Source organism: Cottoperca gobio, chromosome 14 (genome assembly GCF_900634415.1).
Source record: "Cottoperca gobio chromosome 14, fCotGob3.1, whole genome shotgun sequence".
NCBI classification, from domain to species: Eukaryota; Metazoa; Chordata; class Actinopteri; order Perciformes; family Bovichtidae; genus Cottoperca; species Cottoperca gobio.
The window spans coordinates 13330752-13345584 of NC_041368.1; the positions used below are offsets into that span (position 1 = coordinate 13330752).

The following is a 14833-nucleotide window of genomic DNA, read 5'->3' on the forward strand; positions in this document are numbered from 1 at the left end:
TGAATTATCAATATTCAATAGCCGTGTTACTGATCTAATAGCACTGGCGGAGGCTGCATTGTGCCTGAGCTATTCATCCAATCGCAAATCACCATTTCTCGCATATGTAATGATATATAATTAAGCTATGCACATCAAGTCAGCAACACTCTGCAGCAGCAGTATCACAGTTACAGTGCAACTACAGGGATTTCTTTTTCTTTTCTTAAAAGGTATGGGTAAGTCATAAAAGTGAGCGATGTAATCAGCGAAGGCCATTCACAAAGACTGCCATCATTACTGCCAGACGCGGGCCTCGGTTCCAGCGAGTCAGAGGGCAGTCCAACCATGAATATCTCTTCCAACTTTCACAAGATGAATTCCTCTGGAGATGCCATCTGTTTGTCTAACGCCCGTGTGCCATGTGCACAGTTTAGATCAAGTTATTGCAGCAGGTATGTCTCAAGCCTCTGCAGTTCCTTATTCATATGAGTGCTCATCACCCTGTTCTGTTTCGCCTCTGTGAAGTATCTCCATATGAGGTTTCTCAAGACACATCTACCTTCATCCGGATTTTTAGCACATGGGATTATTTAATGAGTTGCATTGGTCGACATCATCTCCCAAAATACTATAATCAGACACCAATGTTTGAAATGTGGTGTTGAAAAGAGCTTTTGTTGATGTTGACAGAACATTTAGATTTTTGTCACATAACAAGATGCTGCAAAACTATTAAAATCGTACCCGTTTTCCATTTTAATTCCAGATCAGCTTGGCGAGTGCATGAAGCGAGCTGTGTAGACACACATGAGCACTTCCCTGGCTGATGTTCTGAAGCACAATATCTTTCTATTTTTACATGTTTAGATTTACTGCACATGGTGTACATCCAACTGTTTTACCAAGTTAATGGCAATTTAATGGGCATTCATGGTGGGAGGCACTGCTGCAGGAGTAATATATGCAGTCATTCTGTCCACAAGTCAGATAAGTCAATGGGAACCCGGCAGTGGGGGTGGGGTGTGTGTGCGTGTTCAGGTTATCCAGAACTCACCAACTTTACAATGCTCATTCAGCCCTAAAAAATAATAGTGGGCTATACTGTATATCATTGGAGTACATTCTGATTGTGACCAATTCGTGAAAGCATTGTCTTGATTGTCCCTCTCCTAATTGTAACTAAAATGCAGACATTAAATACACATTACCAAAGGCAAATGTGTTAGAAATATTACAATAGGAAACTTACATGTTGTTGCTTCAATATGCTGTTTTATGGTCTCGCATGCCCATCACAGCATAATGTAGATAACTGTAATAATTGTCTCTTCTCCTTTGTTTGGATTTATATCCAAACTGGGCCTTTGAACCAGAATCCACTGCTTATATATGTGACTGCCAGCTATTCACTGACACACGTATCCTCAATCAAGCGGTTTGGCATTTGCAAAGAGGCGATTGTATTGTTTCACAGACAGACCTGATTATTTCTTGCACCGAGCCTCAAACAGAAGACAAATATGTGTCAAATACTTGTTGGGGGCATAATAACGCGCGATAACACACTGATGGTGTGATTTTTCTTTCCTTTTTGGACAGATCGGATGATGAACGGCATATTGGCAGTCCGTGCACATCAATCAAGGCTCACCTACCGGATGGTGCTTCGGTCGGATGCCACGCTTTCTCTCGGCTCTGTTTGATGCAAAGTCCCTCAGATTTTGGCCGCCCTTTTTCCCCCTCAAGGGTCCTCCGGTGTCCTCCAGAAGCAGGTGTGACCACTATCTTGCCTTGTTGTATTCCCATATGTTGTCGCCAGCGCAATTATGAATGCTCCAGTTGATCAGTGACTGGATAGCCTGTGTGATCATGTGCTGCCAGCTCCTTCTCTCTCTCTCTCTCTCTCTCTCTCTCTCTCTCTCTCTCTCTCTCCCTCTCTCTCCCTCTCTCTCGCCCCCCCTCTCTCTCCCTCTCTCTGTGTCTCCTCTCTGTAACTGCTCCCTCCGCCCGATTATCTCCCCGCTGCGGCACTGGCTACATGGTAATACGGAGAAATAAAACGTGCCCGAGTCGGTGGCGAACTTGCGCGCCTTATTATGGCAATTAGTCACCGGACCGGTCCGTGCTTGCTCATCCGTGCACCTTTGTAAAAAAAGAAAGAAAAACAATCTGCTGGCTCTCAACTATATGCGCTATTTGCACTGAATAAATTGCCCCCGAGACGCTGAAACGTCTTTTATTTTCTGAAAGAGAGAGAGAAAAAAAATCTCTCCGATGTGCCGGCTGAGGCTGGAGAAGAGGAGCAGCACAGGAGAGAAAGACTGAGGCGTAAAGGATGGAGAGGATTAAAGGAGAGGGAGGAGGAGGCTGCACATTTGTGAAAGCCTTTCCTCTATATGTCCTTTGAATAACGGTGATGTCTCTCCGTTATTCAAAGGACATATAGAGGAAAGGCTTTCCCAAGCATATTTCCCAAGTCTCTCTTTCACTCAGCTGCTTCGTGTGTTTTAAATGTACTGTGAACTTATCAAAAAATAAGCTGTACAGATCATTGATAATCAAGCAAATGTAAAGTCAACTCTATCTATCTATCTATCTATCTATCTATCTATCTATCTATCTATCTATCTATCTATCTATCTATCTATCTATCTATCTATCTATCTACCTACCTACCTACCTATCTATCTATCTATCTATCTATCTATCTATCTATCTATCTACCTACCTACCTATCTATCTATCTATCTATCTATCTATCTATCTATCTATCTATCTATCTATCTATCTATCTATCTACCTACCTACCTACCTACCTATCTATCTATCTATATATCTGCAGGGTTTTAGTCTAGATCTCAATCCTTCTCAGTTACATTTTAGAAAAAAACAAGTTCCCCACATATTTTTGCTCTGGCTGATCTCAGTCTCTCTCACTCCCTCCATGTCAGACTGATGGATGTACTTGTTATGTTTTTTAATTAGACCTCCACTCTGATCCGCTCAGCATGTTGGGCAGGTTATGATTCTGTCCAATCATGGCACTGTTAGTCCGAGCCTTGACAGCGAGTGTTTGCAAAGTGGTCCTCAAATTGGTCAGACATCTGCTGCTCCAGTCCCCAGAGTGATGTGGACCACAGCTTGCTCTGGGAGGAACCTGGGCCATGTTATGAAACCCATCGGTGTGTCTGAGTTTAGACCAGCTGCTTACATTTGGGTTGTGCATCAAAAAACAATACTAGTTGTCTTGAGAGCTTTCAACGAATCCGCTGGTGTGATTAGGTGTGGCACAGCTTTAGCCTCTTGTTTTGATATGTCCCTCGAACATGTTCCATGACAAGCCGGCTTGTGATCTGTGTGGAAAAGCCGAATTATATACATAAAAGGCAAACCTGTAAGCAAAGATCAGTGGCTCCTATAATTACAATGCAGAGCATCAGCGTATAACATTAATGATTCAGTAAGACCTTGAAAAATGAAAAATGCAGCAACTCAAAATTTTCTCCTGTGCTTGTGGTACGGTGCATTTGATATTATTTTGTGAGCGTCAGAATGATATCATTGTTTGTCAGGGAAACAATTACTGTAACATATGAGAGTACTATAGCGTGGCAAAATGATAACCTTAGCCCTTTGAACAGAGAGCACAAGGGACAGGGTGTTTGGAGCGTATAACCTACAACTGTGGCTCTCCTCACTGAGAGATGAAGCTCGACAGAAAGGCAAGGAGGTAACCTAAACTAAATCTGTGTGAGAAGGGTTGTTTCTCAGTCTTTTGACAGGCATTGTGTTTAGAATATTTTCCCTGCGTTACCTTGCATTCCGATAGCCTTTATATCCATCCAGACTCCTTTGACATAAACAGTCATTTTACCTTGCAGAATACAGACGTTTCTGCATCTATCGGTTCGTTTTATGTGTTATTGTATGACTTTGATGAATCCGAACTAACCCTTTAAAAACACCCAAGTCACACAATAAGACTAACTAACTAACCGATCGAGGCAGTGGTAGACCAGCAACCCCCCGCGTTATGCAAGGTAAAATTAATGTTTTTGTCAAAGGAGTCAGGTGGCTTTGAAGAGAGCACAGATGGTGCTGCTGCCCCCGTCCACGGCAGTACATTGCTTACTCCTGCCTCCTTCTCCAAACTGGTGGCATGCTGACCGTCATCTACTGCAGGTAACACACTGACTATGGATAAGTACCTCATACAACTTTACTTTAAAAACATCCAAACTATCCCTTTGAGCTGCCAAAATGTTCATAAAAATGTCCCAACCTTTTATGAATTGGTAGGTAAGTAGGCTTGTCTGTAGTTGTCATACTTGCTTATCAAAAGTACATGCCCCTGCCATACTGTGTGACAGCGGAGTTGAGCTGAATGTGCAGGCTCCTTAGACATGTGCTACTAGAAATACTGTAGACTACACCTGTGGTCAGAGGGGCCATCTGTCATTATGTGCAGGCAAGTCATCGATAGTCCAATCACTGTCATACTGGCAGGTTCAGACATTTCAGTGGCTCTGCAGGCTGACTGTTGATTTTTACAGCTGCTGTACAGTCATATAGTGAGGTGAGCCGAGCATTATGGACTCTCCTCCGTTTATTTGGCTTGCCTGACCTGCATGTTGAAGCACTGAGAGGACTACGACGCCAGTTGTATTGTACTAGCTAATATCCACAACCTTGTATTAGTGCATGGCTCGTCAGCAGTTGATGTGGATGTACAAAAGTGCACATGTTTTCAAAAGTGCTAATTAAATGTACCTGGTCCTCATAATAGAGGCTAACTATGTTGTTTGGCTGATGATGCTGCTGTCCTTGAAGGCCATGTGTATCTGGTTCCTGTTTACAGCCAGCTGTTAAGATCCTTTTGTGATGAAGTGGCTTTCAGTCCATCTAATGAACTATTGTGCTGCTGAATGTGATTTTCTATTAAAATTGCCATATTGTAACTAGACTACAGATTGAGGGAGAGTTTCAGTGTTGCGTGATGTTCATTTTCATACATTTTTCCAAAGGTGCAAATATATAAAGAATCCCTAAACAGAGCTCCATCGCCGTGGTGGAAAATGACTTGTTGTCATTATCAATAAACAACGTTCATGCATGCCATTGTATTATATCGATCAGCATTTTGTTTGATCACGTTTATTGTTAATAATAAATTAAGTAGCCTACTTAGTAGCGTATATTTAATACATTGTGTCCATTGTATCACCTCCATGCCACATGACCTCCAACAATAACACAAAGGCAAACAATACAACCATAACATTTTGATATTACTGTATGATATAACGTAAAGTTAGTTACCGTTAAGCCAAAAATAACTTGTATAAAATTTGCTAAAGTTTTCTAACTTTAGCTAGCTATGCTAGTGTCGTTAACTAACATTAGTAACAACAACAGGAGAAAATGTCAAAAAGCTTAATGTAATCATTTCAGCTAACGTTCCTTTGCTAACGACGTTGATGTAGCTAGCTAACATTAGCAAACTCAAAAGGTTATTACAAGTTTTTTGCTGCTCAACTTCATAAGTTAGTTATATCGAAATATTCAGGTTGTATTGTTGTCGAGTGGCTTATTCAAATTCCTGATGACTTTCAGACATCACTCTCTTCTCCAACCTCCGAGGGGGTGGGCCCGAGCCTGGAGCTTTGCTGGACGCTTCTCAACAGGGCTGAAACAGAGACGGCATGTGACTCCAGAGGAATCGGCAGTTTGCAGTAGTTTAGAGCGATATTTTGAGGTAGTTTGCAGTATTTGTCTTTAAGATGTAATGACCAATATGGTGATTGAAATCATGATGTTCAAAGTCACCTTTCCCCCCCTAATCTGTAGGAGTGCCCAGCCAGCGCCCAGGACACATTTTGTCATCTTTACTCTCACCCACTGCTCTCCATATATGCTGCATTTCTTTCCTTATCCTCCCTCTCCATGGCATCTCAGTGGGAGTGGGAGTATAATTACGCAGTCAGACGGTGTTTACAGACGCAAAAGCACCTTAATTTATTCCAACAGTTAGCAGTAATTCCCCACTTTAATTTATAGCTCCTCCACCCAGTGGGAAAATGAGAGTAGCAGATAGTGAGGACGAGGGGAAGAGTGAAGGAGCATATGGATCTTATATTACAGAATACAGTTGACTACAACGCACTTCTACGAGGCTTACGCACACGTTAAAGCCATCACCATTGGTTTAACTGCACATTTAAATTGTTCCTTCCCAATCTATGGTGGGTTGGCTCTTTAATGGAAGAAATACAAACAAAAAAGATGTTAATGGCAGTGTTACTGTTCAGTAATCATTATCATCCCGCTGTTTTATAGGAAGCCTCATCAGACGGCCAGCAGTGATATTTATGTCAGGTCAGACAGTAAACCATGCAAAGAGTGAGGGGTAGTTCAGTTTGTCTTGACTGTCATTTAAACAACACTGACTGGATAGCAATTTAGTTTGGCCAATGTCTTACACTACACTCGTGTAAACAGATTTTCAGCCTGTTTTAGGTGTGATTTACCGCAAACAGGGAGTCTTTCCAGGCCAACAGTCAATTACTTCTGTGTTTCCTTAACTTCTAAGTCCCTCTAAAGCTGTGAACACTGGTGAGAAAACTGGCATTGATTACATTCATACTGCCGTCTCAGAACAGCTTACAAAGGTTCTTATTGACTTTTTGGAAACCATATGAGGCAAGGTACAAAACCTAATGAAGGTACCAAAAGACTTACGTCAAGATACCCAAGAAAAACAGCCTGCTGGACTGTAGCAGCTGGCACGAAGACACACGTCTCTATCCCCAGCATGAAAGTGCAGTATCGATGCAGCTGTTGATGGCAATTTGAAACAAGAACAAGTCAGAATGGCGAATAAAGCACGGACCAAATCTCTGCATTGAGGGCTGTTGGGGAAATCTTGAGGACATATTCAAGAACATCTGTGTTAAGAATTTTACATTGATAGAGAAATCAAATGCAGGGTCATCTTCCTGGACTTGATCCTCTCCTAAATACACCTGTTTGCCATCGTCATGCACAAAAAAAACATAAATCTTCTCCACAATAGACAATCCTGATCAATATTTACTCATTTAACTTGAATGCACAATATCTTATTTTCTGCCACTAGGGGTCTCTCAATCAAAATCATAACAAAGTTTTCATGGGATCAAGGGAGTTGTTGTCTTCGCCACCATTGCTGTCAGCTTCTCCCGGTTAAGATTCCTTCAGTTTTTATGGTTCAGGAGGTTTTTATGTTTTTTTCCCGGGAGCTGAATTATCCGCAGAGGTCTCCTCCTCCCCAAACAAACGGACAGTAAAACACTGAATAAAGCGGTTTCACATCAGAAGTCAGTGTTTCCCTGACGGGCACAGGACAGAGGGGCTGAGAGATAACAATTGCTCAACTTGTTTCTCTGATAACTCCAGACGTCCAATGATGAAATCCTTTATCCGGTTGAAATATATAGTTAAACCGACCAAGATCTAAATAGTGTGTTGTAAAAATGTGGCTTTAAAATGGATAACAAGTCAATTTATGACAGCTGCTGGCCCGACTACCACAACACTGATGCAAGCGAAAAGGGGACACGACACCGTTACAGACGAACAAATGAAACAGACCGTTACCTTGATTAAAACAACGGATTTCTTTAGGTTTGAAGATCGTTGCAAACATTTTGGAATAATGTAAGTACACATAACAAAATATATAACATAGATCTAGTCGTTTTTCAGTCATTCTATTGCTTATTATACCTTTAAACTCTCATACAGAAGGCACATTGCATTTAGTGTAATGCTAGAATTCTTGGATAGCAAACATTACAGCAAAGCATTAATAAGTCCATTAGTAGGAGTGCAGGAGTCAAAGCCACAGGGGCCTGACAATGAATACAACAAATGTGTGTGGCTAGAATACTCATTTATAATAGAGAAACACTAACTAAAGGAACAAGGTATTTCCAGTGCAAGAAGAAGAAATAATATCATGTACAGGGGAAGAGGGCTACTGTAGTGGAGAAGGGAACTTGAAGATATTAGATTTTAGGTTAGAAAAACAGAGACGCTGATTGCAGTGTTGACTGGGAGCTTGGAGATGACTTCACTAATGATGAACCACGAGTGAGTACTTGACGTGTAGCCACAGTTCTGTCGCCACAGGGAAAATAAATCTAACCTAAGAGCAGATGACGCACAAACAAAATGTGCACTTCAGTAAATAAGCTGCATCTGTCGCTGGTCACACATGTCAGCGGTAAAACCAAACAAAATTGGCAAAGAGTTGTCTCATCTGGCAAGTCTCTTCAGCAATTACGGCAGACTAAATGATATCACTGGGTCGTCCTGATGAGCCAGACACTATGTAACTGTGACCTGGTTTAAATCTGGCTGGAAACTTGAAGAATGTCATCCTCCTTTTGAAGAGGCTATAGGCAAGGAAGGACAACTTGGATGGGTGTGAGTGCAGGCAATTTGCAGCAAAATATTTGACAATTTAGGAACTGTACGAAAATGATTGTCGTGGTTTCACAAAAACAAAAAGTACCTTGTTCAAACATCTCAAAATAATATAACAGTGTACTTATTTAACCATTAATTACTACAAGAGGCAAAGCATGAAGAATACAAGATGTAATGCTCCCCTTTAAACCTCACTATCTTAAGAGTACTCCACCGATTTAGCAGTGCCCTCCTATATCATTGCCAGACTTTAACAATTAAAACAGACATATCATGAGAACCTCACTTTTCCAGTGCGTGTGCACACACATTTGGGTATCTGGAGTGCCTACAAACCCACAAACTGTGAAATAAATCTACACAGTCAGTCTTTTGCTGGCTACCTCGGTCAAAAAACATAGGATTCAATGAGGCATTCAGTCATTTTTCAGGAGTGCGGTTTAAAGAGACAGGCACTAAAGCGGAGCTTTTCAGACAGAGGATGAATACAGATATATTCAGACAAGAGAGTTTAACACTAAAAGATATTTGCTAATCTGCTTCTTCGGGGCTGTGTTTGTGTGGTTTGATTGACATGACATGTGATTGACATGACGAACAACCCAATCACAAGAGTCTGATTCTAATGTTGCTCAAATCTGATTGGTGCATGGAAATACATGACCTCACAAGTTACGAGTCCTGCACACTTCAAACCAGTGAGGAGAGCACAGACAAAACTACACTGACACAAATCTGTGAAATAACCAAAACTGTTTGAACTTTTGGCAGAAAGAAAGTGTGTAAATAAAAATATATATTTCAGGGCGTTTAAAGAATGTCTTTTTCTAAAACATTCAGAGAAAATGCCATACAATAAAACAAAACTTCTGCATACCTTCTTATGCTTCTTATGACTTATGTCACCAACATTATTCCACCCATTTAAATCATTGACTATTTAAAATGCTATGTCAATTAAATCTACTGGAACAAACACTACAGCCATTACTTTCTCATTCCAGTGCAGAGTCATTACCTTCTGGATGTTTCAGTTTAAAAACACTGCTTATCTGATGAAGAAGTACATGACTGAAGTCTGTTCTTGGGTGTCATGTCGGCATTTAACACCAGATATATCACATTTTTGGATTGCGTGTTTCTTGATGATTCTTTTTTAATAACCCTTTTAGGTAAACCCAGGAATTGAAAAAAAGAAGCTATAAATCATTGCAGTAAATTACCACAAAAAAACCCTCAAGACCTTATACAAGTACCTCATAAAACACAATCACAGAATAATTTGTGGATAATAAATTTAGCATACAGGAAGCCTACAGTTGGCCGTTTCACAGCCACTTTTACTATAAATGGCTCAAAGCTTTCTTCATCTTAAACACATTTACATAATCAGAATCGCTACAGTATAAAGATTAAAGAACTGAAGTTGAAATTTCCCTACCTGTCACATCATCCAATTTTTAAACAGCGAAGATAAAACTGAGAAAAGCATGTAGCGTTCAAATGACTGCTTATAAACGCGGGAAATTTCAGTCGTGTAGTGTAAATGGGTTTTGTGAGAACCATTTGTCAGCTTTCCAACCATCTCATCGTTCTGTGAGGCCCCAAACTACAACAACAGTTCCCTCTCTGTCATTTACATATACATTTCAATGTTAATCATCCCTTTAAACCATTCATCCGGCTGCATTTGCTATACATTAGAGACACATAAAAAAAGCTATAGATGGATAAACCATGGCAATCAGCACTTAAAACAGGAGGAAAAACAAGTCTCATCGCTGGAAAGAGAAAAACAGGTGATAAGCAGGCGTGGAAGGGAAGAGTTAAAATGTTCATTTTAGACTTTAATATCCCTTTTTCCTATTCATGCGATAAACAATCCATCTAACCGTACTGCAAAGGGTAGTGATCCATTACAGCGTGATAACAGTCATTTTGATGAAATGAGGCAGACCACTCAATTAAAACTGAAGCAGCTGTCAAATTCCTCCAAACTAATAAATCCTATCTGCTAAGTATATTTTGGTGTCCTTGTGGGTCATTTAATTATATTTATAAAAGTGATTTTGGTCTCATCTATTACGACTGTCCTTGTTTCTCCTACTTGACTATTTATTCCTGGGGTCTTCTTCCTGCTGGTGTTGCCTCACTGACAGGCTGGACTCTTCAGGCTGCAGTGTTAAATTGCCATACAGAGTAGAATTTCCCCACGGGACTCACCAAGGCACAACCAAATATTTACAGAGGAGCACATTCTTTAATCCACATCGCAGCCATCATTTGTCCCCTGCAGAGGCAGGTGTGAAATATTCTTGGCACAGAGCAGGCTGGCACAGCAGAACGAGCGGGTAGAGAGGCAGTGAGATGAGAAAGTCGGGCTTTAAAGAGGCATTTGAGCTCAGCATTACCACGTGTTAGAGGGTCAGTAGTGGTAATAAGACATGTTTTGTATTTTTCTTATTTTTAACAAGTCCTATAAGACCAAAACCAACAATGACTTACAAGAATTATCGTTTGTTTAGTTAAATGTGTTATTCCTATCTGCCATAGAGCTCCATTGTTTTGTGAGTATTTTGCAACTCACTTATGTTTGCACTTAACAGCCAATACAAGAACTCCTTCCGGAGAGAAAGAGGGGCTAACCTCCGTAGATACAACATACCTAAAGCCGTATGGCAGAAATGTATGCTGGCGTATATGAAAATTTGTCAGAGTCCAAATACGTCCAACTTTTCATCGGATCGGAAAAGTGAACATATACAGATACGCATGTCTAACCTATTGATAGAGTATCACTTACTTATACAAAATGTATCAGAGGAATACCCAACAAATGCATAACGTATACACAAATACGGCGTATACAAAATATCGGCAACACGCTGGTTTACGTTGATATAAGGTAAGGTATAAGTAGTATTCGTTAAGAGCTCACTGTGTTACGCTGGGGTGCGTTGTTGAACGCTGATGTTTTGAGCATGTTCAAAATTACCGGACGTACCCGACGTGTGCTTCATAAGTTATGCAGACGTTACGTGAAGTTAGACATACGTGAATACGGAATACGTACGTGAATACTTACCTACGTAAATACCTACGTGAATACCTACGTGACTACGTTAGAGGTACGTTAGATATAGGCTACGTCGGCTGACGGTGAACCCTACAGCCAACTTATTGATAACGAGTGGATAACCTATTCCTACCCTATGTTAAGATGATGCCTGACGACGGAGTAACTTATTAAACGTGTTTCTACAGTACAGCTAGCGTTCAGCATGTTAGCCGTTCTCCAGCATCAGCATGACGTGAACCAGATGGCACTTTTCCAGCTCCGTTGTCCAGACGCCCTGATACGTTTTAAATATGTAAGTGATACGCTATCAATGTTTGACATACGTATAATAATTTGTTATGTATACGTCAGCAACAACACTGCTGTGGAAAAGTTGGACGTATTTGGACCCTGAACATTTTTTAGCTACTTTTCATATACGGCGTCATGTTTCTGCCATACAGAACTGTGTGACAGGGCCGTATGTCTGGCGTGTTCGGCGTAACGTCTGCGTCCTTCAAACGATCACAACTTACCCTTAATTTATATAAACGTATTGCCGATATTTCGTATGCGCCGGCATACGTTTCTGTCATACGGATATGTGTGACAGGGCCTTGAGCAACGTTTCTTTCTGATATCAATTATGACAGAACTATTTTCAGAACTTAACATTCAGTCCATTAGCTTTGCTCTCTTTCTGTTCTATCTCTGCACAGTTTGGACGTTGAGTCGTAGAGCTCCAGGAGCCCATCGACCACGACAACACATTTTTCCTCCAATTCAGGTTACTTTTGCGACACAATGTCACGCAGTGTTTTTGCTCAAGCTGAAACATTTTATATCGTGCGGACGCATATTTGCGTGGATTCACGTCGCCTGCATTGACATTGCATTTTATCTCGCTGCGCTAAAAACCGGCTTTGCATTTTGTCTAATCACATCTTGAGTCAAACCCACATACACCATCTTGCTACTAGAAATACTCAAAGTACATCAAATGTGTATTTATCCGCTGCTGAAACTAGTCCCAGACAAATAGCAAATACACCGTATTATATTTATTCCTTTTGACATATGCTAAAAACTAAAGTTAGGAGTTACATCTACAGGAGAGTGAGAGCAAAAGACAGAGATGTGAAATACTGAGAAACAGACAAAGACATTATTGGGTTGTTTTGTTTTTTTAATGGGATTTCTTGACAACAAAAATATAGAATATGACCAGCCTTATCCTTTAATAGACTATTGAGGGATAAAGCTCATGCCCCGCAGCCGCTGGGGACTCGCTAAATTACTTATCAAAGATTCCTTGTTGATGATTCCCAATTAATGATGTAATTTTCCACACCAATGAGCGGACGTACTCAACATACGGGACAGAAATAGTGGAGGCAGGGAAGGGAGACAAAATCACCACAGAGGCATATTGTTGGGGAGGGAGTGAGTGTTAAGGGGAAATCTTCTCTCTTCATACATCACCGGTTCCTTCCTCACATGGACAACATACAGTGTGTATCACAACGTGCCCCAGCAAAGAGAGGAGAACAGTCGTGCGATCATACGCCGAACCCTCCTAACAAATGGATATAAATATATGTGTACATATATATATATAAATATATGTTTATTGTTTGTTAACTCACAATAACAGTTAGAGCTCCTTCCAGTCGGAGCTAAAGCCGGTGTTTTCAGTTTCCATTAAGGCTCGACATCAGCGGCTTAAGGACGAGCCAAGGGTGCCGCAAGATTCATCACATCAGTGTTCAATGTTTTGAAGAACGTTACATGGCAACATTTACATGAATTACTTTTTAAGTTCTCAGACATCAAAACAATAAATATCAAAATCACTGTTCGATATGCAGCTAATGCATGACAACCCATGGTTGCCAGTTGTCATAGTAACTCAACACACTTTCCGGCTCAGGAATTTCTCAGGAGCTCAACAGTCAGAGAAATAGTGACCGTCAGAGAAAGTGTTGGGAGAATATGAAAACTGTGAACAGAGCTCTAAGAAATGCTGATACATCTCAGAGCTCAGTGTCACAGGACTGAATCACAGAACAAAACAACAATCAGACTCAACACTACACACACCGGCTGAACGGGCAGGTGTGTGGTGCCGTGTGTCCCTAATATCATGTATGTGTGATGTGGCATCCCTGAAAACAAGACAAGAAGGCAGCTGTCAGCAGGCTCAGGCCTGCGGGTTGTTTTCTCTCTCTCTCCACGTCAACGGCAGCCACACATGTAATGTCTTATTAAAATGCATCCAACCTTTTGTTTTGTTTCAGATGTTTGTCCTTCAATATAAGCCTATGTTTTATTTGTAAGAAAATTAAATAATTGATATGGACTGTAACATTTTAGCAAATGTGTGGAAGTCACATGACTTGGACTCAAGTTAGACTTCATTCACGAATTTGATGACTTTAGACTCGACTTGAGAAAATCAAAACAGACTTAGACTTTAACACATGACTCGTGACTTCACTTGGACCTTTTGACTTAAACACACTTGATATTTTCTCCCAAGCCCAAAGATTAAAACATGTCATTTCCTGAATCAACTAATGTTGACGCGATTCATTCAGAGCAAGCAGACACTTAATTCCCCAGATCCACTTTGTTGGTTTGAATCTGTAAATCTGCAGAACACCTTGGCTTTTATTCTGAGTGATTGATATTATTTAACTTAAAATTGATTACATGCAGGTGAAGCTATTGTGTCCAACTGAAGTGGACTTTGGTGCTAATTTGTATGTTAAAGCTTAATATTATTCGCTGACAGCTACATTCATAAAGATTAATTTTCTGTTCTTCAATTTTATATTATTCAAAATTGATTATGTTGAGGGTTATGTCTGTTGACTGAGCAAGCAATTTCTCAAATATCATTATAACGTCTAATTAATATTTGTTATTTTTTATCATTTTGTACATATAAGCTAATGATGAAAATAACTTTAAATCAGCAATAAGCACACAGTTCTGTTTACGCCCCCAGTTTTTAGAGTTATGGATTGTTATGAAGCTTACTCAAGGTTATCTTGTTATCTTGGAGGATACAAAAAGTTCCATTTTCTAAAATGATTAAACACACAGATTGAAACATCTACAGTAATTTCAGTTTATATTTTGTCACAGCAGTGAAGTAGCAGAATGACTGAAATCAACGCTGACATGTGGATGAAAGCTCTGGAAAAAAGAATACAACATTTATTTAAGTCAAAATAATATAAATACATTGAATGTGTGTGCAGAAAACCGATTAGCTCCTTTTTCTAAGTCTTAATGTGGCTCTGTTGTACTTTTGATGTC

At 40.3% G+C, this 14833-nt stretch overlaps 1 protein-coding gene across 1 annotated transcript in view; it reads right to left on the minus strand.

Annotated features, from left to right (window-relative positions):
• The window catches only part of flrt1a (fibronectin leucine rich transmembrane protein 1a), a 35907-nt gene extending 34016 nt beyond the window's left edge, over positions 1 to 1891 (minus strand). The window contains 1 exon segment of the mRNA XM_029448918.1: positions 1634 to 1891. The gene's annotated coding sequence lies outside the window, so the exon portion shown is untranslated.
• Positions 1892 to 14833: the final 12942 nt, after the last annotated feature.